This window comes from Hermetia illucens, chromosome 1 (genome assembly GCF_905115235.1).
Source record: "Hermetia illucens chromosome 1, iHerIll2.2.curated.20191125, whole genome shotgun sequence".
Taxonomy (NCBI): Eukaryota; Metazoa; Arthropoda; class Insecta; order Diptera; family Stratiomyidae; genus Hermetia; species Hermetia illucens.
The window spans coordinates 77,177,879-77,201,170 of NC_051849.1; the positions used below are offsets into that span (position 1 = coordinate 77,177,879).

At 37.8% G+C, this 23,292-nt stretch overlaps 1 protein-coding gene across 7 annotated transcripts in view; it reads right to left on the bottom strand.

Moving 5' to 3' along the window:
* LOC119658370 (roundabout homolog 2) overlaps positions 1–20,197 on the bottom strand; it is a 278,873-nt gene extending 258,676 nt beyond the window's left edge. For all 7 annotated transcript variants that reach the window (XR_005250224.1, XM_038065742.1, XM_038065734.1 and 4 more), the window contains exon 1: positions 19,792–20,197. The gene's annotated coding sequence lies outside the window, so the exon portion shown is untranslated. The remainder of the gene's footprint in view (positions 1–19,791) is intronic.
* Positions 20,198–23,292: the final 3,095 nt, after the last annotated feature.

The following is a 23,292-nucleotide window of genomic DNA, read 5'->3' on the forward strand; positions in this document are numbered from 1 at the left end:
TAGTTTAATAACAATAGCACCTAGCGATTGGGGTGGTTGAATAATGACAAATTTTGAGTTAGACATTTGTTAAAACTATTCTTATGAATAAATAGTAGATGAAGATGATTGCAAGTTTAAATCAATTTTGTGATTTTCCCGTAAAACATAGTAAATTATGTGAAAATTCATGTGACATATGTTTATTTTTAAACGGTATTTATATTTGAGTTGCCCGGTCCGAAACTCCCTTTTACGGGAATGTGAATGCTACCAACGAATCTACCCTTTATTAGCAAATTTCATTCATTTCATTTCATTATTGGCGAATATCAAGAATGGTTTGACACAGTATTATGCCAAAAAATACTATCTTCAAATTTTACACCACTTCAGTCAGGGCATTGTACTTAATGGTCCACGATAGTAAGGACAGGACCGAATCTTACATCAACATTAATCACCAAATGTTTCTATTGATAAATAACTTAAAAACTCGATGTTATTGGCTATATTCTTGCCTTGCAGTTTTCAAGTAAATTGCTAGATTAACTAGAGCACTTGATCTTCATACGATGATTAACCGAAAATTAGTATAATTGAAGGGTTGCTAGAAGTAAGGTAATTTTTTTTTTAATAAAGAAATTTAAATTTCAAAAAATTTATCGTTCGCAGGCAAGTATAACCATTATTATTCAAGTGAAGGAATTTTCGGAAAACAGACTACAAAACTACAAGTTGAAAATTATAGTGAACCCACCCAGATATGAAAATTGTCCAGCAAATATGCAAAGAGAGTAGAAATGAAGTGATGGAAGATCATGAGAAGTAGGTACTCTGTTGGATGCGAACATCCTGGAGTTTCTGAACAGAGAGGCAAATATGTTCGCATTGTGTGTTATGAGCACCCTATTACTGGATTTTTAGAAATTTTTATGAAGAACTGGATAAAAATATAAATATGAATTTCTCACCATATATTTACTAATATCTTGAGCATACGTAGTAATTTTTCAAGCCTGATAGCGTAGTTCATTATTGAAGCACAATTGAGCAATTTATACGCCCATCTCCAAAAAAAGGTGTTTTTCTGGTACCACGCTAGAGGGCGCTGTGATCATCTTACAGGAAAAAAAAGGAAACAGCATTTTAACGTGCGGACTTAGCCACAGTCCGCAAACTAGGATTATTAAAAATATTGAAAGCTACATTTTTGGTGCCCTGTTAAACTTCTTTTTGTGAATTTTGGTGTTTTTTCAAGGCTTCTTTAATGAATTTAAAAAAAACTACCAAATGAATCGCAATTATTCTAGTTGGCGGACCGTAGAAATATGTTCTAAATAAGTCTTGGAAATTTCAAAGAATTTGGTTGGATAGATTTTGGGCTATGGTGGCAGCCGATTTTCAATATACAGTTTCGAGAAAAACGTATTTAAAAAGTAGAATGTGATTTTTAGCCATAAAATCTTAACTGACCATTAATCTGCTATACCTAGCTTATAAACCATAGGTTTCTTGAAGAAACACATGTGCAGCCTTGGCTTCAATTTTTGTCCTTTTAACGAAGTCATTCGAAAGTCATTCGGACCGATAAATACGCGCTTTATTACGGCGATCGACATAAATCAGGCATCTGACATATTACGTGTTTAACACTATAATTTCAGAACGACCCCGAATATCAAAAAATGACTTTGCCCATATATTCTACACTATATCTAGATACAATTGATTCAAAAAAAATCGATTCCTCGGATCCGACACACGTGTGTGCTGCATCTAATAACGCTAGAACGGCATGGAAAGGACAAAACGTAAAGTAGCTGATAAGCGTCACCCCTGCGTACTTCTATAGGTGGTACGAGCAATAGAAAAAGGCGAAGGACAAGTGTATTACGCTAAAGTTTTTCTAACCTGAGTTCGAACCTTGATTTACATTTCAAAGAATGCAGAAGAAAAGAACTTACTACTTTCTGACGATACATCGATAATAAGAGCTTTACGTACCTAAAAAATAACGAAATTTCTAGTTTTCGGAAAGGTTTCTCTATTAGCAAGTGACGCGTTAAATTACATTTCATATGTGTAAAAAAGAATATTTACCATAATTAATTCGTTAGCTGACTTTCCAACATTCATATTTGGAAAAGAATAAGAAATAAGAAAAATAAAGCTCACTTTCAAATAAAAGGGATGATAGTGGACTAGTCGATATCCTTTTCCTTCAAATACTGCGATTGTTTTGTACCTCTGAGACACATGCATTATCTTTTGGCCTGATGAAAGCGTTTGGATTCCAAAAGCGGGCTAAGTGCGTGAGGACACGGGACAGTGATATCACAATTAACAAGGTGTTAAATAAGTTCAGAATGGGGTAACTGTGGTTCAATTATTAGATGGAATGGCGGAGGTCCATCTGGTGTGTCTGTTAACGTTTTGAGGAAAAAGAGGTTGCACTACATGCAGAAACTTTTGGCACATAAATAACAATTTGGACCACGGGGTTACATTAACACGGCAAAAAGATGGGATTCATGTTTTCACTTTAAGGGGATCATCTCCTGTGTCGGATCCGCGGAATCGATTTTTTGGCACATAAATAACAATTTGGACCACGGGGTGACATTAACACGGCAAAAAGATGGGATTCATGTTTTCACTTTAAGGGGATCATCTCCTGTGTCGGATCCGCGGAATCGATTTTTTTTTGGCATCAATTGTGTAGAATATATGGGCAAAGTGATTTTTTGATATTCGGAGTCATTTCTGTCGATCGCCGTAATAAAGCTCGTATTTATCGGTCCGAATGACGTTCGAATGACATCGCTAAAAGGACAAGAATTGAAGCCAAAGCCGTACATGTGTTTCTTCAAGAAACCTAAGGTTTACGGACTTGGTATAGCAGATTAATGGTCAGTTAAGGTTTTATGGCTAAAAATCGCATTTTACTTTTTAAGGCGTTTTTCTCGAAACTGGATGTTGAAAATCGGCTGCCACCATAGCCCAAAATCTATCCAACCAAATTCTTTGAAATTTACACGACTTATTTAGAACATATTTCTACGGTCCGCAAACTAGGATAATTGCGATTCATTTAGTAGTTTTTTTTATTCATTGAAGAAGCCGTAAAAAAACACCAAAATTAAAAAAAAAGTTTAACAAGCCACCAAAAATTTAGTTTTTAATGTTTTTTAATAATCCTAGTTTGCGGACTGTGGTTAAGTCTGTACGTTAAAATGCCGTTCACCTTTTTCTCTAAAATGATCGTAGCGCCCTCTAGTGTGACAGCAGAAAAACAGCTTTTTTTGGAGATGGGTGTATAAATTGCTCTGTATTTCAATAACGAATTATGCGATCGGGTTGGAAAAAATACTATGCACGCTCAAGATATTAATAAATCGATGGTGACCAATTCGTATTTGTATTTTTCTTCAGTTCTCAGCAAAAAAATTCTAAAAAAAGCCAAAAAGAAAAACGGCCTTCACACAGGATGACCCCTTTAAGTTCACACCATTGAATAAGAACTAGGATCGCGTTGCCGAAAAGATATAACAAAATGTACAGCAAGGAGTCCCTTTTGCTTCTGAAATTAGGAAAACGGGATAATAAAAGTGATCGATGGAAAACTAAAGGATCTTGACCGTCAGTATTGATCAAAATCATGATTTTTCTTTTTGACAGATTTTTTTATTTAAAAAAAAGTCGAATGAATCATAATTTTTTGATTTCTTTGTATTTATTATAAATTTGTCCTCATTAAACTATAAACGGTTGATTTAGCTTTATTAACTGCTAACTAGGAAGCAGGAAGGAAGGAAGTTTACACTAGCAACGCTTCTATCCACAGCATTCGCACCAGAGCGGAGAAGTTTTCGGGAAAAATTTTGACTAAAACCATCAATAGGGATTGTACCATTTTCGACAGCAGCCAGTACTTTCGGAAATATTCTCGGGGACTTTCAATAACTTTTCTATTCCGCCGCGAATGCATTACATGGGACGTCGGCAAAAAAACCCTGGGATTCCCTCAAAATCGTTCATCAGGTGTGTAGATCAATCAACTGGAAGCCATAAAGTCAACATGCTTTTAACTACAACAAATGCTATAAGCTCAGTAGAAAAAAAACCAACCATTGTCAACATTTGTTGTAAGGATTTCAGATCAGCTCAAGTAAAAGTTAGATAGGCAAATTGCGAAAGTTACATATGTTATAAGCAGCAGCTTTGCTGTGATCGGGTATCAGGGACAATCACGATTTGATTTGGGAAAGAGATGAAGCTTGCAATGAAGAGAGGAGGATTTTCCCAGTTGCTTTGTCATTAAATATGCGGTCAAATGTTCGCATTAATTCCATCATTTTCAGTTGTGTTACTGCTGAATCTGGCGAAGTGCATTAATTGCAAAGCATCCACATATCTGGACAACTTCACCGAATTAATGATTTAATAGAAGAATGCAAGAACGAGTAGAAATGTATATTTACAAGTTTAATTACGAATAATGCATCAGCCATACGATAGGACTTAAAAACTGATAAAGGGACAAGGATTAACATATTAAAGAGCATGTCGCGCCAATTGTAAAATGTATGTCCTATTATATTCCTTTGAAGTATATTTGCCAGAATAACAAAAAAAAAATACAGATACATATGTTAAGGTAGCGAACCCTGATGGTGAAAATATCAGCCTAAGCGTGGTCAAATAGAGCCTGTCTTGTGCTAGTTGCTTACAGCCGTGGTTTTTTGGATGGATTTTTCAATGATTGGTCTAGTCCAATCCAATCTTCGGAGCATGCTGGATAGTGAACAAGCGACAAAACTGGTGTTCCTTTTCTAATATTTTTGTTAATAATTCTTGTTGATTGATTTCCTTTTAATTTTTAGCTTGCTCTGTTAATATAATTTTCATCAAATAATAAAAATTGTGCATTTGATTAAATATTTTTATTTTATATAATGTAATCTAAGAACTTTTTAGAATAAAATCAAATTTGATTCAAATCATGCCCTTAGTGACACCAACATTTAGAATGATTCAAAAAATTAGGGGCTTTAAATGCTACACTTCTTACTTCACGCCTCATCATGAAGCGCACTGTTAAAAAGGATATCAAATTTCAGATAGAATATCATCCCAAGTTACCGTTCAAAAAATATATTTTTCAAATTTAATTGAGTATAAATTGTGACAGTTTTCTGTCGTCTACCCTATGCTCAAGTCCAAAAAGTTGGGAAAATGACCCGATAAGTTACCCAAAGTCGCGCTATTTGAAATAAGTTTAAATAAAAAATATAATTAATTTGAATGGAAGGAACATTTACGGGAAAACGTTTAGTCTATTCGCACTTTGACGTACATCATTTACTGAACAGATTTGATCCAATTTTTCTAAAACTCAACCAAGCTATTTATTTTTACTTCGGGTAGCCAATATTGTATATTATCCTTAGAGAGAATATTGATGACAGAAATATTTTTCGACGCACGTGTAACAAATTGCCACAGGGAATCAGGCACGTTCTGCTGAGTAGCATTATAGAAGTCAAAAATATGGGATAAATGTCTACCGTAGTTTCACTTAAGCTTTTGTTGCTAGATATAGCATTATTTATTAACATTTCCAGAAATTAGTTGCATTTTTTTTAGAGATGATGACAACCAGCTTTTGTGAACGTCTCTCAAATATTATATAATATATACATATGTTTCTCGCAAAGGAAGATAAATTAGCAAGATGAAAGAACCGAACCTAAAATACATATTAACTAGCAGACGCTACTTTCGTTGCAAGAACTATTTCCATCAATTGTGTACTTTTCTGGCATCAAATGGAAATTGAAAAAGGTGCCATATCACTATTACCAAAAAGCATGTATGACAGCGAGCACTTCGCGAGGAACGTTAAAAATGTGTATGTTTTTGAAACTGTCATATGAAGCTGCTTCTCAACATATCAAGGGGCGTACATAATTAACATCAACGTGGCCGCAAATACGATCGCAACCTCATAAAGTCTAGAAAGTTTGTTTACCCTAATATTAGATGAGCAAAATGGAATCCATTATTTTGTCAATCCGCCTTGTATAACTCCGATAGATGTTACAAAGATGACATTTCGTATCAAAAACACTTCTGTGACGATTTTGCGATTGATTGATTGAATTTTATTTGAGCACGGAACAAAGATGGCCGCAAACAAGGAGAAAATACGACATTTTACAGACTTTTTTCGGCAAAGGCGAAAAGGAAACAATAGGTAGCTAAAGACATAAATAGTGCATATGGTTCCAAACCCCGTAACATTCAATTATGAGCAATTTTAGTTTTTTCGATTTTACTATCGGAATTTCAATATAAATTATACATCACGCTCTAAAAGGCCCATTCTCAAAAAAGCCAATAAAATCATGATAATCGACGAGTCTCGTCACCAACTAAATATTGTAAAAAAAAACTATTTGAAACCATTTGAATAAGGCTGGAATCAAAATGAAGTTCAACGTATAAATGCTGCACGATTTAACGCTAAAACATTTCATAGACCGAATTTTCACCTAAAATCGCTATTGAATTGAAAAGTCGAAAAAATCGCCATTCCCGGAGCGGGTATTGACTGGTGATGAAGTGGATCAGTTACCATAACGTCAAGCGATAACCGTGATGTCTAAGTGTAATTGTGCGGTGTTTCTAACGCTTAATTGTTTGAAATAATAAAATTTGTTTTTCCTATTCGCTAGTGTTGGCTTTTATTTCGTAAATACCAATATTTCGGGAACCACTGGCTGGCTCAAATGGCGATCGGGCCGGGTTATGTTGTATGTTTGATGAGATCTACGTTGAGCTACTCCCTGATGGCAAAATTGTTACTTCGCACCCGCATTGTCAATAATTCGATCATCTGAAGGAAGCAATAGCCCAGAAGTGGTCAATTTTAGCGAATATGAGAAGAATGTTTCCATCAGGGCAACGCCAGGCCGGACATAATGATAGTGCATCAAACAGTAAGAGTAAATATTCCCACCCCATTATTAACTACTAGCAAAAAGAGGTTTTCTTCCACTATGACTGGATTGCACACTCTTCTGACCAGTTGTTGAAAATTACCGCATCTTTGGAATGATATTTTCCTTCATATATTTGTCTCGTATTGTCAGAGGTCATGTTAACCTAATATTTTAATCGCAAGACTGTTTATTCTTCCCGGGAAGTGAACATTTCAATATTCTGCCCTGGTAAGAAACCGTAAAGCCGCCATCGCTTGCTTTTTTTGAAAAGTTCGGGTGCAAGCCCTAAGCGAGAGGAAGTAAGTTGCTCCCCATTTGGTCCGGTCTAGCATTAAGTTGATGCGGACTTAGGAGCCCATCATTCTCAAAACGAATATTTCAACTCTGTCCAAGCTCTGGTCAATAAGGCGGATTTGCGCTCAATATAATTCGTAGGCATGTCGTGTTCTACGAATTACATAAAGGAGCACTCACCATCTGCGAGCCGCTACGGTCACGCTGCTCCCAGTGTAGAGGTGAGGCAGCGTCTGATGATTTGCCTCTGCCCTGGTAAGAAACCGTAAAGCCGCCATCGCTTGCTTTTTATTTTATTTATTTATTTTTATTCTGCCATTCTTGACCGAATCTCAAAAAATATTTTTCATGTATTTGCTTTTGTAATTTACGATCGGTTGGAACTGAAATTTGGCAAGGGGTACACTATTTGTGAAATTAAAAATTAAAGGTCGAGGTTTCTAAACTGAAATGTAGGTCTGTATACCTAAATGACCCGGCATAACAAGAGGAAAGAGGTGTTGGTAGTGCATGATTTATGACAAGAGGGAAAGCATCTGACCTTGAAATATGGATAGCAAATACAAGTTCTATTACTTAGATAAAACACCCAATTCTATAAAAAACGGCCTTCGGTCTGCCCAGGAGCAGCTTAACGAATTCTACTCCACCTTTGCCTTAGGAGCGGTAGTGAAAGACCAGATGTTGGTTGTTCGTTTTTGTTAATTAAGAAACGTGATATTCCTATAAATTATATTCACAAAAAATCCCTGAATTTTAAGTCTCAGCTGACTAAAGGCCGTCGCCTACGTTCAGATCGGCCAGTCAGTGACCGCTGAACAGTCTGCAATTGACTAGCGGCCGGGACGGGATGCATTTGGCGTGTCTGTTTGGACTCTTCAGGCGGCCGATGAACGAATGAAAAATGATTTAACCAACCGGACAGGCCGGTTTGTTTTGGCTGTAAACGAGAATTTTATGGACATCTTCATCGCTGGTTAACATTTTTGATAAATGTTCGTATCTCAGATTTTCCTCTTAACGCCTTCCAGGTCTAGACTTGAACTAATGATGCCACTTGGCTTGCTGGGACGTGAATGGTGCCTTCAGTTCAATTGGAGGGCGAATGCATAGCGGGCTTTTCTGGCGTAACTGACAGGCCGCACTGAACGTTGATGGCAGCCTTAAAACGAAAAAAATTGTTGGAACGCTGAGGAAAATGGCGATGATAGCGACAAGTGAAGTATCGAAAATAAAGAAAAGGCGATATATACTAGGTTGTTCAATAAGTTTTGCGGTTCGATAAGAGAGGGCGTTGCCACTAGCCTAAATTTTTTTTTGTATGTCAACTCATTCTTTGGTTATAAGTCACAGCATCGGTATGACAGTGACTTTTTTTACAATGGAAAAAATCAAGTAGCGTGCAGTGATTGAATTTTTATTTTTGAAAGGTTTAAAACCAAAGGAAATTTATGAGCAAATGTTGAAAGTGTATAAGGACTCTTCGCATTCAATGAGTACAGTAGAAAGATGGGTTGTTGCATTTAAACGTGGTCGTACAAGTTTTGAAAGCGATCCACATCAACGACGTCCAAAAATAGCAACAACACCACAAATCGTAGAAAAAAATGCAGGATATCGTATTGGAAAATCATCGAGTGACTGAAAGAAATTTACTAGAAGCCCTGGTCATCTCATTAAGCGGTGTAAATAATATTTAGACTGAAATATTGGGTTTCAGGAAGCTCCTTGCAGAATGAGTGCCGCATTCGCTAACAATGGAAGAAAAACGATTTTCTTAGCAACACTTAGAGCGTTTTCGAAAGGATACTTTTGTATCGATTCATGACTATGGATGAGACTTGGCTCTATCACCATGATCCTGAATCAAAACAAGAGGCAAAGAGTGGAGTGAACCTGGTTTTTCAGCTTCGAAACGAGTTCGTGAAAGAAGTTCGAAAGAAATTTGTTTGTAAATTATTTGCAAATTGGTAAAACAATAAATTCTGAATATTATTGTAATCTTTTAGGCCAGCTGAAGGGAAAAAGGCAAGGTTTGTAGAAGAAAAAAAGAAGAAGAAAAAAATTTCATAAATGATGAGTTCATAACAGCTGTGGAAGCGTATTTTTCAATCCTTTCAAATTCTCACTTCAGGGACGCAATTCATAAATTGGAATTGGAACAAGTGTATTGATGTTCACGGAGACTATACTGAATAATAAAGTGTATTTCAAACCATAAAATTGTGTTTTAGTTATCGAACTGCAAAACTTATTGAATAACCTGATACGATCGTGAATGAAATATCGGTGAGCATATTTGTGCGTTTTCGTTGCCACTCTCGCCGCTATAATCGTCGCTTTGCTCACCGCTTTATTATTTTTTCAGTCTTAGTCTTCTGATTGTCACGTCAGATAGCCGCTGAGGAACGTCTCTGTCCTAAACGATTCACTTTTTCTAAAAAATTTTTATACAAATTCGATGCAAATACTGAACAGGAACAAGTATTATTTTATTTAATCCATCCGTTGAAGTTTTCGTTAATTCCGGATGACCTGTGCGGCTGTTTGCTGCGAACTCAACTTTCCAAACCTGCACGTATGAGAATCACAATATTTTAGAGGTAAAGGCACTCTCTTTGTGTGTACTTTTGTGTATATGAAATTGATGTACCTCACTTTAATGTCGTGCTATAGCCCTGAATCTAAATTCACTCGAAAGATTCCAGTCTGAACTTCTAAAACTTTACTGATGTGTGCTTTATGTTTTGAAAAATTTTGCATTCTTATGATGAAGGTAAAAAGGGTTTCCAGTAAGACCCGAAAATACATAGTAATGTAGTATTAACATGATTTTAATATCATTGTGATCTTTTTCAAATTTTTCTGTTGAGTTGTTTCCAAAAAGGAGAGCAGAAATTACACCCCTCTCTCTCTTTGAATTGGGATGCCCTTTCCCTTAGATTTGAACCGCCACCTTCCTCTCCGACTCTACCTCTGAAGAAACCACGTTCATAATTTTTATGAATTATTTCATAAAACAGACCAAATTTTCTAAAGGGGTCCCAACTTATTATTTCTCATATATGTAAGGGGCATTGAGTTAGAGTAATGAAATTTCCGTTTCATCGCATATAATCACTACAAGTATCAGTTTTTTAGCGTTTCAAATTGCGCTCGTATTAACGGCATGAAAGAAACTTCCAGGGTCAAGTATAGTTCAGCGTTTCCAAGGAAGATATCCCTAGAAAGTTCAAAGTTGGATCACGAACGACTCAAAAAAAAACTGGAATAGACAAGAAGTCGAAAGGAAAAAGGTAGAAAAAAAAAATAACAAAACTAAAAATAAAATTCACTTTTGAGCCAAAACCATAAACTAACTTTCTATATATGGGATTAAGGTGAATCCTGATTTTGACAAGTTTCGTTATTGTTGCAATTCATTCTGATACGTGTTGTAATTCATGCTAACTTCGATTTGATTTGTAATACCTGGAACAGTCTAAGAAAACTGCTGTAGAAGCTAAACTAAGAGAACTACTGAGTTGGGACAAAGGGCGAAAAACGGCACTTTTGCTCAATTATTTCTAGCAATAAAAGGTTTTTTTTAAATAATAAATGAGAAAATTATTACAACTAGCTTCACTCTCCGCTGCTATTGGTAAGCAAGAAAGAAAGTATGAAGAACACAGCCAATTATCTGAACCTTCTAAAATTACCATAAACCCCTCAAAAATCATTTCTGCCTTTTGAAAAATCTGCATTTTCGGCTTGAAATATGTAATCTAGTTAATAAAAAATGTCAGTGATGTCAGTCACAGTAATTGAAACTTTTGGAGCTGCAGACTGTTTTTTTTCAAGTATATAATTCACAAACTTCTATTGGATTCTATAAATGGAGCAGAAGTCTTCTATCAGATTTCTGCGGGTAAATTAATCGTAGTGCTAGGTCGTGGTAACACCTGCCTTTGTTTATTTATGTGATCCCGGACAGATCGCGGCTAAAGAAAATGCTTTCGACGCATTAATAATAATAGTTGAATGATTTTTTATTGACGTAAGCCATCTTTGGTACTCCGAATTAAAGCAATGTTTTCTGTTACAAAAATTTCATTACTTCACTCCTTATCTAAACTTTGCTTCATTTCGCTTTAATTCTCTATGACATTATTGGAATTCGAAATTCAATATTGCAATATTTACCATTGATATCCAATAACTGTAACTGGATCTCTTTTCCGATGTTGCACATGCAACGCAGGTTCATCAGCAAGTTTACAAATTTAAACAAAGGCTACATTTGTCATCCATTTATCTTTAATCTACTTCAATTTCATGAATGCACTGCAGACATTCGCATTGGTAAGGTTTTCAGTAACATAAATCTTCCGAAGCTATTCACGTGAAACACCTACGCCAAGAGGAAAGGAATATCATTAGGATAGTGTTACATTCGATTCACGTACAGGTAGATTGCAATAATTTGTAAAGTGAATCTTTATTAATCTTTAATAATATGGTGAGGTCTTAAGCTGACATGTTTATTCAACCGCAAGACGCCAAAAATATACATGTTGGTGGTGGTTTGATTTGGAATGTAAAGCCAATTGTAATTAGTTATTAATGAAATGATGAAATAATGGAGACAATAATAAATTTTGACCAGCATATCAAATATAATATAGCGCAAATGCTGGTAGACAATAACAAGGGTAGGAAAGGGTAAGTGCCATCGAAACGGAAGCCCCAACTCATAAGAAATATTTTGTTTCAGTAATAAGCGCGGCACGAGTTCTTTTAGGGCACGTTAAGTAAACGACAGTGAGCTCTAATCTTTGATAATTCTTATCAAAAAACAAAGTTTTTCACAAGTTGGAAAACGACCCTTGAATGAACGAAGAAAAAACATCCCAATACAGTATTTGCTATTTCTCCAGAAGAAAGCAATCTGGGAAAAAGACGCTTGGTTCCCAAAATCAGTATTGTCGATTTCTCCCCAATCTGTTTCCATTATGTGTTTGTTGATTACACGTGGTGTAATTTCATGGAAAGAATTATTCCTACAAGAATTTAGTCCAAAGGTAGTGAAAACCGAATATTTTCAGGACCTAAGAAATGTAAAAAAATAGCTGCGTCTAGTCGCATCTCTGAACAGGTCCTTAGCCAAAAACCATATAAATTGTAATAAGTTACATTCTTCTGAATACTAGGAATCCATTCATTTTGAATGGATCAAAATGAAGCAATATCTGTCATCAAGCACTTTTCCGTGTTCTAGACTGATCAGGACTGATAGCTTGCTCGGTTTGCGCCAAAGGATGAAATTTGGATCCACTACTTTTGGAAAGGGTTTTCATCAGCGACACCGAGAAAATTCAAAGTTTCCAGCTCTACTGAGAAGGTTATGAAATCCGATTTTAGGATGCACAGGATAGTATAATGACTAATAATTACCTGGGAAATGGACCCACTGTAAAGGGGAACAATTACGTAGAACAGGTAAGAACATTGCGAAGCTGTCAAAGGGGAAGTTCGTGATAAATTGTGAGATGAAATCGTCTTTTATCTTATAAATATAGATGAATATAATATGAATATAAAATAAAGTTACATTAGCCCCCATATGCAAATTGGGTTTGGAATTCCTCCACCTTATTCTTCACAACTGGCCTACCCAACTTGGTTAGGTAGCAGCTTGGAAGCTTGTACAATGTATTTTTAGGTAGGATCCACGCTTTAAAAAAAAATCGACTAAATTTTTGAGATTAGTGTAAAACAAATAATTAAATTATCTTTAGCACCACATGTACATGTAGGTAATGCCAGTAACTATCCGATAGGGATAATAGGAAGAACACAGGTATTTCGACGACGCATCGGGTTGTGTTAAAGCAATTTTATTTGAATTTTCTTTTGGAACTCGATTAAGACTGCACAAAGTTAATGTATGCAAGATTCAAATATCAAAATAAAAGCACCCCTGGTAACCTCCCGAAAAGAATAATTTGACAATTTGAAGGAGCTAATCAACTCTGAAACCAAATTGAAAGAATAACAACTTAGATGGGGAAAGCCAAGTTGAATAATTGGTGCAAAATAATAAACGTAAGATTTTTAGGGGGAATTTTTTTACATAGCTGTGTAGGGATCTCCGGGTTGTCTACGTGTCACTCATTGACTAAGAACACAAGTGGTTAAGTAGGTTAGTAAGTGTATCTGTGATTACTGTTAGTTTGCAGTTAGGATTTCAGGTAAACCTGGTAAGTTTGTCGAAACATAGACCCGGCGCTCTTGTTCCTTGTGAAGCTTATAGACAAGAATTGAAAATTCAAAGAAATAGATTTTAAAAACAAAAAAAAATTTGAGAACCTCCTGAATTCCAAAAAATTGACTGTATACATGTTTATTTCGAACTTAGGCTAATTACGCGCGGAGCAATTTCTCCCACAGAACAATGTTTATACATATGTATAGGTGGATTTTCCCGGATGCGTAAAGAAGAAACTAAGTAGATTAGCGTTTGGACATGAAAAGATCGGCTATAAATAACCACTGCATATTCCAAACGGAGAATATAGAGCCAACTATTCCTAACAGAGAATATAGGACTTAGTTTTGCCTTTAATTCGAAACAATCTCAACTGTTTTTTAAATTCTCTGATTCAACTAACAATATTGGGACGGAACATAGGATAATCAAAAATAATCATTCACGAACAAAAGTGTATGATGCAATAAATGGAGCTAAAACTATTTATGTACTCCCAGTAATAAATTGCACGAAGGAAGGAATATTTCAACACAACAGGAGTAATCCGCAAGGAGATGAAGTAAAACAAGTGCGCCACGTCAGCAACATTGATCAAACACCTCTGACGCATACAAAACAGAACGGGTTGCACCGAGTTATCAAGACCGATGTGGCGGTTAGAGCCCCACAATTAATCTTCGAAAGTATCTCAGCCCCCGAATAGGTCGTATTTTGATAAAAGAGCTGAAAACGGCAACAATAAGAGAGGCAGCACATTTTTCAACTGTGCAAACAACATCTTTGCCCTTATGAGCCATCTCCGAATAGAATCCCCCATAAAGGGCAATCAATGAGGAAACAAGTCAACTTAGAAAAAGAAGAGAACCCACCAAATTATGAAATAGCCTATGACTAATCGCAGAATATTCACAGCTGAGCCAGCTACTACCTAACATCCGGCTGGCAATAAAGATCCCTGTGCCAGTAATAGAACAGGATTTTTTATCTTATTGTTCCAAATGTGCAGTATGTGACAGGAGTGATTCTTTTAAAGAAACTGAGAGCTAGTAAGCTATCTCTTAGCAGCTTCAATTGCCTGGCAATCACAATAATTATAAGAGCACTATGCTACGGAAAAATACTCAAGACTATTGCAAATGAAGGAATTATACAAAATGCCTTATGAGTGAAGATCCTTGAACTAGCAAGAAAAGCGAAGCACGAAGATATGCATTCTGCAAGTTGGGTTGAAAATATCAAAGTAAGTAGTAAAGATTAAACGACGATGGCCCTGCACTTATTATGCAGCTGCCCGGCATCCTCAGATCTCAGACGAACACACCTTGGCAAGGTTTTCTTCAATGAAGAATCTGCACACTCTCTACGTCTGGAGAATGTTCTCAGATTTGCTAAAGCCTGCGAACACCGTAGGCGGGAAGCCATTAAATAGGCAATTTACGGGGATAGTACAATGGGTCTAACAATGACCTGAGTGCTCGCAGCTGCGGCTGCCCCCAGTAAACTAAACTGATTAACTAAAGATTAAACGAAGCGTCCGGTAGAATGTCATTGCAAGGTTCCTATATGGGGAAAATATTTCAGGAAAACAATTAACGAAAAACATTTGCTAACATTAACTAACATAATTTATTTTGTGCATATGCATTAGGTGGTAGTGTTCAGTGAGAGAAAATTCGCTTTTTTTTGTAGTTGCCACTTCTATTTATCTGGAAAGGCACCTTCAGATAAACTCTTGTTAAAAATTAATTAAAGCGGAAGTTTTAAAAGAAATTAAGGATACCGTAAGAACCACAACAGCAATTGATATCTACACTGTGAGTGAGAAGAAGAATGTAATCAGTATATGGTGAAAGAGGGATATATATTCCAGGAGCGGTACAAGAAGGGGGGATGCACAAACAGATAATAAGTATTTTCAAAGAAGCTCACATGTTAGTAATTATCCAGACCAGTCACGGAGCGGGAAATTGGAGCATAAGGCCAGACGGCCTTAAAGTCCTGCCGCTCGACAGTGTCTTCTATGTTCGATAGATATTCGGAGCAGGCATTGCTCATTAAGTTGTTTTGTGGGTGAACTTAGGACTTTAAAGTTAACCTCAAAGGAACTATCGTTACGATGAAATGGCAACCGAGTCTGGTGTTTCGCCCATAAGGCATCGTTTCGACTGACGATCAAACCGCGGCCTTTCGTTGCTTTTTAGCCACCAGATCATCCGGACATCTAATTAATATTATATGTCCCTTAAAGCAATGCCGTCCCACGTACATGAGGAAAGCGGTCAGGCCCGAGTCTGCAAGGAACTCATCTACAATGGATCTTCTTACGAAGCCTCACTGGAGGTGATCTGGTGCCATGAAAACCAAGATGATCCTTTGAGAGCCTATTCTCCAGAAGCCGTACCTCTTAGTTTCGTATCAGCGTTCAAACATAAAAAAGCTGTTTCCAACACCAACAAATGCATCGATTTAACCGTGTTTCCATACATGGGAAAAGCCGCAAAAATAATGGAAGAAGGGACACGAGCTGATAAAAGATTAATTTTGGAAACACCAAATAAGACACACGAAAGTCATAGATAGTGAATAGTTTCCATGGTCATATTACCAAATTCAAGTTTTCTATCATCGAAAAATGATTACTAACTAAATGCTGATTCCCTACCAAAGAATATGAAAACTGAAGTTACTGCATATTTTAGTTCTTTCTGAGTAGAATTGGAGATAGCAACGCCTAAAGCTTAGAAAAATTAAATTCATACATTTGAAATTGGCGCCAAGATGTGGAAAAACCGGAAAACGGGCGGAAGAGGAAACTCCTTAATAAGAACTTTTATATATATATGGTTGCTATTCACCCCCTGTTGGGTATAGCGTATCAACCACACTATGCGCTCGCAGTTATCGGAAATGGGTTTCAGCTCCCCCCACGACTGGTGGTTGTGAGTAACAGTAGAGTTCATTTTCCATGTGTTTTTTCCCATATAGCAAAACAGAAAGAACACTAATACAAAACAGTCTCTCACCTCGGTGTTAAGAAAACTACATTTCCAGATTTTGGACAGGTCAGCGAAAGCGGATCTAGCGTTGTTAATTTGTCGGGTAATATCCAGTTTGGTGAGACCTTCCACAGAAACCATGTTTCCTCTGGTCCTAAAGATACCGGAGGAATTCAACGGATTCAAATAAAAAAAAGTTTTATTCTAAGATCTTTTTTTCCTATTTGGGAACACGATCGATTCTCCCAATAAGTTATGGTATATTAAAATGAATTCTATTGATATGGAAAAGGAAGGGCTGATGAAACTTTTAGGCATATAATTCAGAACGAAACGGAAAACACTTGGGAACACTGGGAACTTAGAGGAAACCGATAGAACTAGTCATCCCCACCACATCCAACCACGCCCATCAGCACAAGGTCTCTTCTTTTAACCCCATGATACAACAGATGCTAACCCTCCCCATATCCTCGAAGGACGTGTTGAAAAACGTCAAACCTACTCTGGAGGTTGTCAAAGCTGGACAGTTGGTAGTCTGATCGACAATTTTGATCGACAGCACTGCCCAAGGTTACTCTAGATAGGCAGCCCGAAAGGGGAATAGCATTCGATCTTAACCAAATTCCTATTTCGCTGAAATGAAAGTTCCGAAAAGATCATTTGGACGTCGTTTTCATTAGCCGGAGCAGTCAATTTAAAACCTTATTGATTGAGTGACACAATACTTCCTGCATATATTGTAGGAAAGTGTACATTGGACAGACTGGATGGAAGATAGAAACAGGATTCGGCAAGCACTTGAAGAGGGTGGAGTTGGTAGAAAGAAGGATCGGCGCACTTCAGACGGAAGGTAATGAAGCGCATCATCTGGGCGAGTCACATCAATTCCAAGGAACATTTAAAAAAGTACGTAGGAGTTACAAAGAATTTAGATGTGGCCGAAAGTATGGAGATCTATATTATCTATATTATTCAATAAAGACCAAGGCAAACGATATTCCTCGCTGCCCAAATGTATCAGGAAACATACTCTAGGCGGAAGATAAGAAATCAAGAGGTATTTGTTAATAAGGATTAAATTGCTAGTGAAGTCTCCACCCATCCGGTTCCTGAAATGAGAAGCATAAATAGGTTCACCCCGGATTTTTTACTCATTCCAATTCTAGCACTGAGGAAGGCGACAAGTACTCATTTAGATATGTAAATTTGCAGAAAAAAATAGAAGAAGAAGAAAAGTTAAAACCGGAAAATTAGAATTTTATCACAATTTTGATCATTTTACTTAAATATAAAACCAGATCTTAACTAGTTCCGAGAATCTTGGCTTGCACTTCAGCAAATCAAAGAAGCAAAGGAGCACCAAATTAAGCACAAACTTCTTAATGAGAACTCATCACTTCAGTTACATATAATTAAATGTCCGAAACAAACGGTAGAAGTTCCCTCACCAACGAACAAATTGAAGATTTACTGAGAGAGGAGAAAATAAAAGGTTAACCCCCGCAAACTGACAAACGCTAGTTATCTGACACAGGTTACTTAGTAGTTGAAGTTTGAAATTTATTTATTAGACACTGATTAATCAAAAGATACAGATTGATTCCTTTATTTGCCAAAGTTATTTGTTAGAAATCGCAAATATTTTATTTCGAGAACCAACTGCCCGTTCACCCTTGTGCTCTTTTAGGCATATATGATAGATTTCAGGCTATGGGAGTTGGTAATATCTTTGACTGACTTCTTAAAATATACTGGTACAAGTAAATTCAAAATTCGTTCAAACTTCAATGAAGGTAGTACTGAAACTTTAGGATGTAGGAGGGTCAGACGTCTAAATATAGTTAGCATACTGCACTGTAATATTCACTCTCTGCGAAAAGTTATATTAAATAAACTAGCAAGGATTGTCTTATAAAAAAGCAATGATGAAAGAACATGAGCTCAGCAATTTTAAAGATTTAGTCTATTTAGTCTATTACAGCTAGTAGTAGTTAGGTGCACATAATTAAGTTGCAAACAAGAACTTCCACAGTATCTGCCAGCAATTGTATTATCATTTTCGATTCCATTCTCTACAAACCAATCATAATAATTCAATCAAGCTAGATTTCCTGGCGTTAATTGCGCCATCTTTTACTTAGCAGCAAGAGGAATCAGCCATCCATGACTTGGTGTCCTCTTTATAATGCCCCAAACACCCTTAATCAATCAAACATCGACCAATTTTACCCCGCAAGATTAATCAAAGCAACTTAACGTGGGCGCGCTCGAAAAATTCTGGCTGGGGTTCAACAATTAATTGGTGACAGGCGTGAGATGAAGCATTGCGGGCGGTGTTCGCCGCCAGGTAAACAAATTTATAAAATCAACGCTCTACTCTCCAGACGATTTCTTTAGTCGAAGGGGGCTTCGAGGAAACAAGATGATATTTTCTCCATCAAATCTACCAACAACAAGGACGAACCTGACAGCAACCCAACCATAGTGAACACATACATATTTTCATGTTTTATGGATGACTTTGCCACCCTTGAAAATTAGCCCAGAATAGAATCAGCAAAAACCATCAACAGCCAACAACAAGCAACCCTTTTTTATGTCCCTTGTTACAATAGACAACGTAGTTCAATGTAGATAGGAAGGCTACTACCACCAGTGCAAATACCTGCTATCGTTTAATTACTATGCTACCGAAAAAGCTATGAATACTGAAAGGATGAATAGCTTCCTCCCTCGTCTACCCGGCTTTGAAGAACAAAACCATTTTTGATATCAAATACATCCCCGCTCGGCTGCACCGCCAATGTCACAGTAAGGAAGAACCCCTTTCACGGCACGTTCTGCTGAAGTTAAGTCATCACACGCGCCTCATTACCCTTTTTGACCACCAAAAGCAAACAACCATTTCGGAGTGTAGCGGGAGGACTTTCTTGAATTTGTTTATTGAACTTCACCCCCTTTTAAAACTGAGTTCTTGGGAGCAACATAGTTGGTTGGATTGGAGAGACTAGTCGTCGCCTGTTCAACTAGTCAATGAACCAATAAGTCAAGGGTACGAAGGCAAAGTTTGTAACACGAGCTGTTCGCTGTGACAGGATGGCAGTCTTTAACTATCTCAATTTGGAAGAGGAGTAAGTGGTACTTCTACCCTGGAGGGAAGTGATTTCAGCTGAATGTTGATCTCATTCAAAATAACCAATATCAAGTTACAAACGATTCAAAAGATAATTGAGGTAAGAGAATATTTAACTCAAATGCATACTTTTCTCTAAGCGTTGTGTAGAGTAATCCAACAGTTTGGAACAAATCCTGTAATTTTCTCTCAGCAGCTGGAAGTCTTGCCTGGCACTATACGATCCTTAACTCCTTCCGCTCTACACATTGAGCACAATCAAACCGATCACTTCAAAACTTCACTGAGAGTCTTTCTCCTGAACATGTGACTTCTAATCACCAACCGCCACTGGTTCTGTTACATCTCACTCTCATCAGATTCCTTTCGCAAATTTTTTATCTCAAAGGGAATGCACTTCACTCAACTTCATATTTGCACTATAAATAACTGGGAGGAGCTGTATCACTGCTTCCTCTTCTTCGGCTACGAACAAGGCTTGCAATAGAAAACCTCCGAAGGACCGACCACGAACCGGCAACTCGCAATAAACCTGTACTCGAACACAGTTCAATACAAACTGCCTGCAACAAGATTTTCCATATTACTAGCCCGAGTGCACAGGCTGAAAATATCTTCCAAAGTATCTTTCGATCCGGAATGGTAACTCCCAGTACAAATATCTGCTATTCAGCGTACCGACTTTTCATAGATACAGATTCAGATACTTCTACCAGGCACTATGTGAGAGTCGGCTTACCATCCGCTCATCACGACCGGCTGAAAATCTATTCCCTGCATTCAGCCATGACCGAAGCCAGATACAGATACGGCGCGTGCCCAGATTCCAGCAAAACTTCCTCGAATCCACTCAAAAACACACCGAGAACCGGATTGTATGTAAACAGAAATAGACGCACACGCACCCTGAATCTCTTATACCATTGGCTTCATATTGCTGAGGACTGGGTATAAGAGATTTTAGTTGAAAGTGCACCCTCAGTTACATGTGAAGTGGGTAGGTGTATACAGATATCTTTTGTCATACGCAGACTTAAAGTTAAGATACTTTGCTAAACTCACGGTCATAAGTGAAAGACTAGTGAGATTGAAGGAGGCTAATATGGGACGCTTTATGTCTTTTGTTTGACTAGGACGTCGGGAACTTTGCGTCTTTGCGACGATGCAGATAACAATATGGTTTGCTGCCAAAGAAGACATACCCATTATAACCAACTGAGGAAGATATTACACCTGATTCGGGCATTGTTCTGTTCGACGGAGCAAAACGGGTGGCACCCGCGATTAGTGGAGTAAGGGTAATACGGCGACTGTATATAAATCGTATTGATTTGCAGGAAAATGATAAATTGGTCAAGAGAGTCTTGAACTAGTGAACGTGTGAACATATGGGCGTTCGTATTGTTTCAACTATGGATCGGACAATGTGTTTTCAGCTTTATTTCTGGGAACAGAATTATGTATGAAAACTAGGGAGCCTTTTAGGTGGAATAATAAAGTAATAAATGATGGATTTAGTAGCTATCTCAGAACGTTTGACTGTTGGCAGGCTCAGGAATTTGTATGAAGGGCAGAAGAAGAAACGTCTGAATCTGAATTGTTGGAATACATTCTATGTTTGAGGAAATAGATAAAAGATAGCAAAGAATGTCAAACGGTTATAGTTGAAGATTGGTTCTTTGTCCGTGGTGCAAGCAGAATTTAATCTCACACGGGCAGAAGTGCCAAAGAATTAGGATTGGAAGAAAAATTCAATTGTGGAAATGACAATTTTGACCTATTACAAGTTTGCTAGTAATAGTGCAATCTCCATCAAACTTATTACGGTTGGGTTTATTCTTTATATTATAGCCTACAATACCAAAAATTCATGATTCCAAGATGAACTTTGGGGGGGTTTGCAGTCAATTATTAGTAACATAATATCATTATCTTTAATTGAACTTATATCGGTACGGAAGTTTTTTTTATGGGTGTAGGATAATCTTAAAAGGACGCTGCTGCGCCAGGTTGTACCAGTTGGTGGAACCTCATGAACTAAAATCACCCCGTGAAAACTCTGTTAGGTGGTAATTCAATTCTCCGTGCTTTCGCTCGATCCATTTCATAACACACGGGATCAGGGTATGGGTTCAGCGGCCTTTTTCGGAATTATCACACCACATTGCCTCCACCTCATGTATATCTTCTTCCTCGTCTCTTTTCGGCCAGATTCGCCTTCCTTCTCCGGTAAACACTCATTCACAAAAAGATTCAAGACTATCATCCCTGCGATAACACACACTGTCTCACCGGATACAGTCCTATATGCACTACACACTCGCGGGGCGATTGGCCGGTATGCTGAACTGACCCTTCCCTGGTTCACGCCCAGACAGGAGCGCGTATAGCAGGACGGATTTCACCACCCTTGCAATAAGCAGCCGACGATTCCGTAGCCTACACAAAGACGAAATCTATGAGCGATACCATGACCGTCCGGTTGTGGATAAAATCCGGCTCAATAGGTTACGGTGGGCGGGTCACTTAATCCGTATGGATGAAGATGATCCCACCCGGAAAGTCTATAAGGGCAATATCTATGGTAGAAAAACAAGACGAGGCAGACCCTGCCTAAGATGGAGCGATGGCGTAGGTCAGAACGCCAGACAGCTTTTAGGGATGTCGAATTGGTGGACCTCGGCGCAAAACCGGGATGTCTGGAGTTCCTTATTAAGGCAGGCCTAGACCGGATACCGGTTGTTGCGCCGTTGATGATGATGATGACAAAATTTTTGCCTTCTAATATTAGGCACCATCCTTGCTAGAGATGAGGTAGCGTTTGCTGCCTTTCCGCACGCATAGGTTAGGTGCCCCTTGAAGCTCAACTTGGCATCGATCGTTACCCACAGATATCTAATAATCAATTTTGAAATGCCCTCGTGATTACCAAGCCGGATTTTTACAGTATTGTTTTTCCTGCGATTGGAAATAAGGACTGTCTCCATCTTATCTTCTGCCAGGTCCAATTTCACTGTTTGGAGCCATGGTTTGATGACATGAATGGTTTCACTTCCATAGAGGTTCACGTTTTGGGGGTGCTACGCAACTACTAATACCGCCTGGTGGTCTGCGAAACCAATCAATTTTGCCCCCTTTGGCCCACGAAAGCCGAGCATACATTATGTTCCACAGCAGGGGCCCCGATACGAAGCCTGCTGTCACAACATATTCCTTAAGCCCATCTTCCGCCTAGTACCAAAGTAGTATCTCCGAGGGTTAACTCTTGATTATCCGAGCTAAGTAACCAGGGATGCCGAATTTAAAAAGGGTGCCTTTAATCCGACGCCAGTTAAAGGCATTCCTTACCAGCGGCCGATGCCTCTTTAGCCAGGTCCATGACTGTTGCTTTTGCATCTACAGTGGATCGCGCTTTGCGAAAACCATACAACCGCTCCAATAGACCATCTTTAGCTCGAAGAACCTTCTCCAACATCTTCCCCCCAGTCTCCTTCCTTAGTGCTAGTACCTAGGAGGCACGTGGTCTCCGAAACAATTGTATGCGGTGGAAAAAATAAAAATATTTACAAGATAAGCGCTTGAGAATAGGATCATATTTACATAACATGGCGAGTGTATTTGCGTACCTGA